Raw genomic sequence first — 11896 nt, forward strand, 5'->3', positions numbered from 1 at the left:
AATTCAGACACAGGATTTGGAGGGAACATCATCAGCTCTGTCAGACACTTACCTGCTCCACACATGAATATGTTAGGTGAGTTACCTGAGGGCAGCGGGCAGTAACTCTCACCAAAGACCACGACACTGCATTCTGCTAGTTCCCTGACTTCTGTGTCGACAGAAGACATTGCAGCAGCAGAGACTGGCACATTGGTGAGCTGCTGTTGCTGACAAGCTAACAGCTAACAACCTGGCAACAACAGCTGTGTGTCAAGCTTCTTCTCAGGATCATCTCACAGTAGAGAGAGAAAAAGCTCTGAGCTGAAGAGACGCTAACAGGATGACAGACATGTCAGTCTCCTGCCTCCTGTGTCCTGAGTGTCTCACACAGTGACTTCGCTCAGAAAGGGAGCTGCTGGTCGGTTGTGATCGAGCCTTGATACAGCTGGTCAGACAGCTAAAACTGATAAAAGCTCAGGTAGCTGTCTGAGGTCAGCTCAGCTTGTGCAGGAGACTTGCTAACAGCTGCTGTACATGTCTCTCAGTGTAGAGCCAGGACTCTTCAGTCCTGAGCCAGAGCTGGCAACTGTCGCAGCAACAGGGCTGGACCTGACCCCATCTGTTTCAGACCAGACTTGTGCATGCTTGTCCTACATGCGAGAAATCAGCCAGTTCCCTCTCTGTTAGTTCAGTGTTTCATCCTTTCCAGCTCCAGCATGTTCACAGCTGTTCTCTGCCTCAGTCTGTCTGCTGCTGAGCAGGTCCAGGACTGAGGCTGAGTGCATGGTAACAATAGTGTGTGGATTCGTCACTGACACAGTCATCTGATCCACTCTCACTATAAAATAATCATTACTGCAGCTTAAAGAATGCATGGGTCTTTAACAAAGCTTTCCCTTCCATTTGCAGTGAATTAAAATTTTAAAGCCTGCCCCAAGGTGTGTCTCCATTCCTTTACCCAAACAAATATGGCTGCTGCACGGATGGGCAGCTTTCATTTTCAGTTGTTGGTTGCCTTTGCTTCCTCCATAACAAACAGCTAGCAGAAGAGGGCATGATGGGAGAGCGAGCAGGTGTCTGCTGCTGCACACATCAGACATCTTCATTTCCAAGACTAGACACAGATGAAGTGGAGCCCACCTGTCCAATAAACATGACACCAACTGGAGTGAAGTAGGTGAGAGTCTTACTGCTGGGGTCCGTCGTTTAGGGGCCCCGCAGGGATGGGGGGTGGGGGGGTCACAATTGGCCTGTCTGATAAACTTGTTTTGTCTGAAGAGCCAGAACAAGAAGAAGTGTTAGCTTTGTAGAGGTGTTAGCACTGAGGTGTTAGTCGTGAGGAGTTAGCACTGAGGTGTTAGCACTGAGGTGTTAGCGGTGTGATGGTGGGATGGGGGAGTCAGCAGCACTGCAGTCCTGTAGTGACACAACCAACACTCTGTTTCACTCTCCCGCTAACACTAATCTGTCATCCACACCACCTCCTCACTCCTCTTCTCCATCACTCCTCTCCATCATACTCCTCCTCTTCATCACTCCTCCTCTCCATCACTCCTTCTGGAGAGGGGGGGGGGGTTCTCAGACTGAGTCATCACTAGATCAGACTACCACAGCAGTGGGGGGGGGGGGGGTCCCACTTACACAGCACACAGGTTTGATCAGCACTTCATTTCCACATCATGTCGCAGAGAGTAGGACTCATCAGTGTCTCTGCAGCATGAAGCAGCAGCCAGTCAGTGTCCTCTGTCACTTCCTGGTTTCAGTCATCAGTTTCCATGACAGTAACATCACAGAGCTTTTGTCCACTGTTGTTTTTCTCTTCTGTTAAAAACCTGTCTGATCACTTCATCATAACTTGTGTGAACACTGACAGATACACAACATTGAAATGTCAGCAGTGAGGTCAAAGGTCAGCAGTGAGGGTCTTTATCAGGGATGAAGGAACTAGTGAACATCCGTCTGTCCTGCAGCAGTGGAAGTAAATGAAACACTTCCTCTGTACAAATGGTGTCACTACACCCTCTGATAATCACTATGACAACACTGTGCTGCAGGAGGTAGGACTGTATACTGCTGTCAGAGTGGAGGGAGACAGAGCAGGAACAGAGGAAGAAAGACTGGTTGGTCAGAGCTTCATCCTACAGCAACATGATGAAGACCAGCACAGTCTCCAGATCTGAACCTCATGGAACTGGTCTGGGATGAACTGCACTGAAGCTGACAGTGACACACATTAGTGGACCAACTTTCTGAACAATGTCTGATCTCCACTGTAGAAAGAAAGACAGGAAGAGTTCAGCTGGAGGAGTCAGACATCTAGAATCTATGTTTAAAGCTCCATATTTTCTCTTCATCTCCTCTCAGGCTTCTCTCTGGAGCTCTAGTACGGCAGGTCGGTGAGCCAGTCAGAGGAGAGGAGGCTCTTTGCCTCTATTTTCTGAGTGATCCAATAAAAATATAGCAGATTTCAGTTAAACACTCAGAGAAACCAAATCCTGCATGGTTGGATGGTGGGTCCTGGTGAGACTTGCTTGGTGACTTTGTTGTGACATCACAAAGTTCCAGAAATGCTGACGGATGGTTTTGAGGCTCAGTTTCTGAATGCAGGCTGTGTGCATTTCTCTGTCAACTGAACGCTTTGATACTTTCACAGTATTAATATAGAACCTAGACCTGATCTGTAATCAATCAACACATGGACAACTACCTTTATATTATATGGAGCTTTAATGTCAGAATCATAGAGACTGTAGATTGTTGTCAGGCGTTGGACTGGTAGTTTACTTGAATCAGAAGGTTTGGCTCCTCTGTCCGTTCTCAGTGTTTCCTTCATATTCAGATGTGAACTAGCTCCAGTGTTTGACATTGTTTGTGTGGGGGCTGTAGTCTGGACAGTCCTGTAACAGTCTTTGAAAACATCACCATGTGACCACGTCAGAACAGAACAGTCCTGATAAAGAGAAACACTGGTGAAGGTGATGAGTGTGAAACCAGTCTGACAGCACGACGCATGACGTGTTGATAGTGGTCTGGAGACACTGATCCAGATGTTGAGAGGTAAAGAGAGTGAAGGTGGTTTGCTTGTGTACATCAGTAGCTACAGGGTTTGAGGTTGAGCAGCAGCAGCTTTTATAAAGGGATGATCAGTGTTATTTATAGGAATCAGAACAACCTGTGTGACAGTGACAGTGGAGCCAGATGTGTTGTTATACAGAACATCTGGGAAACCAGTCAGATTCTGTGGCCTGCCCATGTCACCACTAGTGGAACCAGTTGGTCAAATCAAACTGATCAACTTATGCTAAGCAGCGTCTATGCTAACCTCTTCAGGAGGCCACATAAGACACACCCACAGCTGCCAGTAGCTGCTCCCTCATAGGACGCTGATTGGTCTTAACTTGGAGTATGGAGGGATGGACTCTCGCCTGATCTCTGACCTCTGACCTGGCTGACATCATCAGGTCGTCAGCATCAGGTTTCCTGTCAGCAGCAGGTAGATGTCACAAAACAGCTGGAGCTCAACCCCGTCCTGTGTGGACATTAACACATTGACTGACTGTAACTGGTGAACAGATTGTGAGAGACCGTGAACATTTGTTAATGGATCACAGACAGAACGCAGGTGGGAGAAACAGCAGCCAGTCTGTTCTTCTTACTAAACACTCATAACTGATCAATGAACAATGAACAAAAATAATCAATCAGTGTGATCTATGTTTATGTTTTATGTTTATAAACCTGCATGTGATGTGAGGTGCACGCTCCACCTGATCCACCTAGTCAGGTGCTGCTCACATCATTCCTCCTGCATCACCTGTGTTTTAGTTCAGCTTCACCTTTGACACACACACACACACACTTCCTGCCCAGTCTGAGTGATGTGGTGGGTTTGTTTCATAGATCTGAGTGTCCCACAGGGACGGAGAAAGTAACAAGAGAATCAGTGTTTAGAAGACGTACAGGGAGACATTCTGTTCTAGAGTTCATATGATCACTCAGATGCTGTATCTGTTCTGATGATGAGGAGTTATATGACGACGATGATGTTGATGACTGTAGATTGTTAAAGAGCCTTTCTTGTTTTCTTTCTCATTCTTTGGGTTGTGAATAATTAAACTGAAATTGATCTTAATGACAACTCTGACTTTTCAATTGAATGTCTCACAGAACAAACTGATAACAACACTGGAAACTACCAGACGCTGGGCTTTTATTTTTAAATGAAATTTTTAATGGAAATATTTCAATGATACAATTGGAAATGTCCATTTTTAAGTACATTTTTACCTTTAATATTTATTAACCATAGACAAATGTAATATAAAATAATATAATATAAATAATGTAAAAATAAAATAAATATATAAATGTAATATATGTACTTATATTGAATGTCCATATATGCCATATGTAATCAAAGAACATATATGTTCTTTTTTTTATAGGTTTCATATATATTTTATGTCAAAATTATGTAGGAAACCTATAATAACAACAACAGTTTCATTTACTGACACATATCTACTGATACATATTTATGTATGTATGCTTATAAACATAGGGTATGTCACATAAATATATATCCACCCCAAAGCCTGTCAGTATATGTTGATATAATATTGTATACATTAGGGTCCAAAAGTCTGAGACGACTTTCCCAAAATGGGAAGATAGACATGTTTAAATTAATAAGAAAAAAATAAAAGGCATATAGCCTACAAACAGCGGGAAAAATAAGTAATGAACGCGTCAACATTTTTCTCAGTAAATATATTTCTAATGGGGCTATTGACATGAAATTATCACCAGATGTCAGTAACAAACCAAGTAATCCACACATACAAAGAAATTAAAACATATATGTCCATAAATTAAGTTATGTGTAATAAAGTGGAGTATTTAGCCCCACCAGAAATATATTTACTGAGAAAAATGTTGACGCCTTCAATACTAATTTTCCCCGCTGTATGTAGATATGTTTTCTTTGAAATAAATATGTATCATTAACATATATGGTCACAACATGTTATACATATATAGTGTGTGTTTGAGCACTAATCACACTGTACACAACCCTACACGCACCTACACACCCCTACACACACCTACACACCCCTAAACACCCCTACACACACCTACACAACCCTATACACCCCTACGCAAACCTACACACACCTACATAGCCCTACACACCCCTACGCACACCTACACACTCCTACACACACTTACACACACCTACACCCATCTACACACACCTTAACACTCATACACACACCTACACACAAACATGTCTGCAGTATAAGCAAACATACATAAACATACATATTTGTATGTGCCGGACATATATGTCAATATATGAAATTTTTTTAAATTTTCAACAGGTTTGACATATAACTTTTAGATATATGAGCCTTAGCACTACATATAGACCTCAGTTTAGCTTTTGTGAGATCTTTGCAAACATGGAAGCAGCAAGAGTGAGAAGAAGAGGTCGAGGAAGAAGAAGACAAAGACAGAGAGGAAGACCAGGCACTAGACAAACACATATATCCGATGACATCAGAGCCACTTTGGTGGAACATGTTATCAACCATGGCCTGATACTGGACAGAGAGTCCAGCCCAACCTCAGTCGCTACACGGTGGCGTCCGTAATACAGACATTTAGACTGGAGAACAGGTATGTCTTCAACTTTCTAATAGACTGTACCTTTGTAACTGTTGCACATCATTCTGCATCACAGTACAAAATGTAGTCTGACTATATTACAGTGGCTCTATGCTCCTGCTGTGAAGTATATGTAATACAGTTTCAATGTTACTGTGAATGGTACAGTATGTTAAAAAAAGAACCTAATCATGAAATCATGTTTTGTCATTTTCTCATAATTTTCTCCAGACCTGCCAGACAACCTCTTCAGGGTGGACGGCAAAGTCTGTTCACCTATGAACAGTGTACCTGGGGGTAGTGTCTATGGGGGGCATCTGTCTATCTGACCCAACATATTCCAGCCCCATCCTTCTGTGAAAATGTAGACATTGTAATCCTGTTTTTTCTTTTGTTTTGTTTTTGTTTTTTTTCACCAGAATTACTTACACCATATTCACAGACAAACACAACGCCTCACTTATCCTTCTTCATTTTCTGTTACAGAGTCCTGGAATTTGATGCAGCTGCGCAGCCTCCTGACTTCATTTACATTGATGAGGCCAGCTTCATTCTGACTAAAACCAGGGGTCAGGGCTGAAATATTATAGGCCAAAGGGCCATTGATATCACCTTGTGTATTGCCATTAGTCTACAAGGTGTCCTCCATCACCATGCCACCCTCGGGCCCTACAATATGGAACACATCATGTTTCTTGACACACTACATAATGTAGTTGTACAGGATGGACCAGAGAAGCCCCAGGTTTGTTGTTGTCTGGGATAATGTTAGTTTCCATTGGGCTGCTCTGGTCCGGGACTGGTTAACCAATTACAACAACTTTTCTATTCTTCACCTGCCCCCTTACTCCCTTTTTCTTTAATCCTACTGAGGAATTCTTTTCAGCTTGGTGGTGGAAAGTTTACGATCACATGCCTCTTCTGCAAGCCATGGAAGAGGCATGTGGAGACATTGAGGTGGGGTCAGTTCAGGAATGGATAAGGGATGGATAAGGCATGCAAGGTGATATTTTCCTTGTTGCCTGGCCAGGGATTAATATTTCTTGTGATGTGAATGAGGTGATGTGGCCAGATCCAAACAGAAGACAGGATCCTTAAACAATCCCTACTTTTTTTGTAGGAAATTCTACTGCTTTCTTGAAAATTCTACTGTTTTGTTGAACCCACAATGGCAAATATGCCTGAATATTTTCTATATTTTGTTTCATGTGAAGCCTGTGTGAAAAAATTGAAAAGGTAAAGTTGTAATGACAGCAATGTTTTGTGTTAAGTTCATCAGTGTCTTACTTTACTTTGAAAGTGTAATTCAGATGGTGCATGAGTGTATTGTTTTCAAAAATGCCCTTTTGAGAAAGGATTGACAGTTTTTGATGATAGTGTTTCATTTTGATATACAGTAGAAGTGAGATGTTCAGCTCCAAGTGTTCTGTCTTATTCGGTTTGTGTGTTGAGTTTTGATACAGTGAACCAAATTCTGTGTGTATTATGTGTGTAAGCAGTCGCAAAAAAACTGTAAATACAAGCAGCTTCATTACAACCTGTAACACTGAGAGTGACGAAATAAACATTCAGACCACACCACAAATTATACATCTAATGTGCCAACACATCAGCGTCTTGCTGTGGTTCTTCAAGAACAACTACTACTCACCACCAATTTTAACGACTGTAATCCACAACAATGAGCTGCTGTTGACACTTTCAAACTTTGGATTTAAGTGTGTGTGCAGACCACATCATGGCATCCTGGAAACATCATTCTTCACCAGTCTCAGTACTCATCAAAATATAGAAAATTAAAAAAAAAAAAAAATACAAGCAATAAATTGTCAAAATAATTTTCTGTTGATCAATTAATATTTTGCTTTCTAAACATATTTGTTATGGCTGTAAAATCCCCCTCACACAGATGTGCTATTTCACATGAAAGGTCAGGGAGGAAGTGGGCAGGCATGAAACTAATCACATGATTCTAAGGTCATCCCTTTATGGTGAAAGTGATACTGTTACAACCATCCCCAGTCTCCCCTACAGCATGTGACCCCCACTCTGTCCTCAGAGCCTTGAGTCAGAGGAGGAAAGACTCTCCAGAAACCCTGAACAGGAAGAACTGAGGAGACCAGCAGAGGAGGGATCAGAAACACAGAAGAGTAGATTAGATTAGTATTGATTATGATTATATTATGTTATCACATGACTGCAGGGCTGAGGATTGAACTTTTAGTTTATGAACCGAATGAATTGATTTGACACTATCAAGGATTGAATGATGTCATCCAATATCTTTAGGAGTAAATTAGTAAATCTCATCAGTGTCAGTCAGTGAGCCAATCAGGATGCAGCGTGCTTGGACCATGATGTGATAAAACTGGTGAATGGCTGTTGAATACCTTTGAATTCCTGACTCTTCTTTTGTGTTTTATTTGAAGTGTTAATACATAAGAAGATATAAAAATCATCTCAGTGTAGTGTAGTAACAATAGGTTGGTTTACTGTTTTCTGAGTGATACTGTTTTCTAAGTGATCCAATAAAAAATATAACAGATTTCAGGTAAACACAGAAACCAAATCCTGCAAGTGTTGGATGGTGGGTCCAGGTGGGCATGGCTTGGTGACTGCTTTGTTGTGACATCACACAGATCCAGAAGTCCTGACAGCTAGTTTTAAGTCTCAGTTTCTGAATACAGACTATGTGCATTTCTCTGTGGACTGAGCACTTTGATACTTTCACAGTATTAATATAGAACCCAGACCTGCTTTGTAATCAAACACATGGACATCTACCTTTAGACTGTATGGAGCTAATAAAGTAAAACTAAAATTTGCACTGCGATGTGTTTTGTAATTTTCTTTTTGTTTTGAGTTTGATAAAATTGGCATTTTAAAAATGTGCTGTTAAGAATTTGTATCAAAGTCAAGGTTTTGGTGTCAGTACTGACATCAAACAGTTGAACCCAGTCCAGTGAGGATCTGTCACAACTTCAAAATGGATCATTTAATGTTCAGACACATTCATTAGCTGCAACATACAGTTCAATGAGGCCTTGAGGGTCAAGATGCTGGACTGTAGGTCCCGGTCTGAGTCAAGTTGGGGACCTGTGTTACATCTGGGGGAGACCTTATTGCCACTCTGTGAAGGCATGAAAAGTCCCCACACCTTGAAGACATAGATCAGGTGGATCAAATCGTGTACCTTGAACTGTCTACACACATCAGATTCATATGTGTGGTGTTGACAGACCTGTACCTGTGTAAACTGCCTTTCAAAGCACTCTGCAACTCCACTGGAGGTGGGGCACAAACTTCAAACCAGAACGACATGATCCTGTGCAGGTGTGAACAGCAGTTCAGGTGAACAGGAGGAGATTCCTGTGCTTTCCCCTACAGGTCCTAGTGGACATCTGCACATCTGTCCCCATCTTCTGTCCCCTGACGCCATCCTCTCCTCTCTCCTGTCGTCACTCTGCACCTACATCACCAACCTGCTGTTGTCCCCTTCAGGTTCCATCTGCAGGAAGTGAACAGGTTCTGCACAGTCTGAAGAAAACTGAATAAAACTAGAGATGAAAACTGCATAAACTAGAGAAGAAAACTACAGAAAACTATAGAAGAAGAAAACTGAATAAAACAAGAGAAGACAAAAAACGGCAGAAAACTACAGAATAAAACTAAATCAAACTAGAGAAGAAGAAAATTGAATAAAACAACAGAAAAAGGAAACGGAATAAAACAACAAAAGATAACTGAATTAAACAACAGAGGAAGACAACTGAAGAAAACTACAGAAGAAAACTGAATCTAACTAAAGAAGAAGAAAACTATAGAAAAGTACAGAAGAAGAAAACTGAATAAAACAACATAAAGACAAAAACTGAATCAAGAAGAAAACGTCAGAAGAAAACTAAATAAAACTTCAGAAGAAAACTGAATAAAACTAGAAAAGAAGAAAACAGAATAAAACAACCGAAAAAGAAAACTCAATAAAACTGACTTACACACCAGCATGAAAAGAGTTTCCACTTGTTATCATTTTGTAAACATGTGAAAGGTGCTCTATCAATAGTCTTTCTGACTGCCTCCACGCAAATGTTCAGTAGCGGCTCAGGCCTTCAAGGGGGCCAATGCACAGTTGGAGGATTGGGATTGGGATGCCAAATCTGACCCCCTAACTGGGTTAGGAGATTCCCTCTGTCAGGGAGGCGCCACGGCAAGCCGTGGCAGAGCCTGCGCAGCAGAGGGGACCACATCCTTGCTGGTCAGAAGGAGGCCACCAGCAGAAGTCTGTGGCCCTCTTGGAGCACTCTATGAAGTGTGGGCAATATCAGAGGAACTGGTAGAAAGGCATAAAGTAGGCTCCTCAGCCAGGCGTGCGCCAGTGCATCCTGACCCAGAGGACTAGTCTTCTCCATCAAGGAGAATCAGAGGATGCAGTGTACTGATGCCTCTGAGGCGAAGAAATCCACCTCATCCCTGCTGAAAAAGACCCCATGGATGGAGTCGCCATTCTCCCAATGGGGGCTTGTGATGGGAGAGGATCTCTGCAGCCTGGTTCCTCTGCCCCAGGAACTACATAGCTTGCAAGCTGGCCAGCCATGGGGCCGCCCATGTCAGAGGTCCCAGGATGCCAGCAGCAACCGTGTTGATTTGGTGCCCCCCTGGTGGTTGATGTGGTACTCGGTCGAGGTGGTGGCGAGTAAACAAGTACATGCTTCCCCTTCAGGTATGGCAGGAAGTGTTTGAGAGCCATGTGCATATGCCCTGCACCCTCCTGTGCAGACCATTGCCCCTGTACTGCCCTGTTCTACCACACTCCACCCCACCTGGTGAAAACCCATGGGGAGAGGGAGACTTTCACAAGGTGGCTGAACATGGTTGTAGGTGTTTGGCTCAGGTAGCTGAGCTTACAAGTCATCCAGATAAGCATTGCAGTTGGTCACACCAACCAGAACAGTATTTACTAACTGTTGAAAAATAGCGGGGGCATTGTACATCCTGAAAGTTATAATGGTGTACTGCAATTAATAATCTTTGATTTCTGATGCACGCTCCATCAGGAGCACCTTCCAATAACCTTTTAGTAAATCCAGTTTAATTACAAATTTGGCAGAGCCCATGTTACCTACACAATCTTCCATTCGCAGCAATGGATAAGAATTGGTCATGGTGACTGCATTCACTTTCCTGAAATCAGTGATAAATCTGGGTGAACCGTCGGATTTGGCTTCTAACAGACAGGGCAAGCTCCATGAGCTATAGCTGGGTATTGCCAATCCATGTTCTAACAGATACTGTGTCTCTTTTTTGGGCTTTTTAGGCTAAAAGTAGATTCTAGTTAGGATTTAGTTTGCTGATTTAGGAAAAATTAGTCCTAACTTTAGGACTCCTAATTTTTCTAACTTAGAGTAATTCACAAATCCACTTAGCGCTAGAAGTAGCACCTAAGTATGGGGGAAGTTAGAAGCAGTTGAGAGGACTCCTAACTCACTAAGACCAAATCACAAAGAATCGTAAAAGGGCTGCTGTCATTCCACATCGCACGGTTTTAGAAATCTTACACGATGCTGAATTACTTAAAAGATACTGACTCAATCACAAAGTAATAATGATAGTTGTGGAGTTTGTGAGGGATGCAATCTCCTACCTGATCAGTGCAGAAATTAAGTGTTTGGCAACACTGCATTACTTACTACAACAGAGAAAAGTCGATATATCCACCAAACAATAAATGCGCTCTGACTCAACATTATAGGACCATTCATACGATTTCTTTTAGATGTTCAACAACTACAAAGAAATAAAACAGATTTATTGCAATAGCCGGTCTATCACCTGCTGTGATCAGTACTAGAGATGGAACGCATGTAAAAATGATTACACAATCACAAGAGGAGGAGGTATTTGCAAACAAAAACAAAATCACATCATCATCAAACAGGCTGTATTGGATGCTGCCAGTACAGTTGTAGACATTGTTGTACAGTGTCCAGGATCTACACATGAGTCATGGATCTTAATGGACGGTGACCTGAGGCAGTTGTTTGAAAAGATCATATTCAAGCTGGACGTCACCTGGCAACAATTGGCAGCAAGTCCACATAGCTCGTAGTTTTTTTGCAATATATTTGTACATATTAGTATATTTGTTTTGTCGATTGATGTTTTTTATTCTATGCCATTGTTTCGTCTGATGATGGAGAAAATAATGTACACAAAGGAAGAATCCCTGGCTTTAAAGTTTACCAGATAT

This window comes from Seriola dumerili, unplaced genomic scaffold (assembly GCF_002260705.1).
Source record: "Seriola dumerili isolate Sdu_G_001 unplaced genomic scaffold, Sdu_1.0 BDQW01000267.1, whole genome shotgun sequence".
Taxonomy (NCBI): Eukaryota; Metazoa; Chordata; class Actinopteri; order Carangiformes; family Carangidae; genus Seriola; species Seriola dumerili.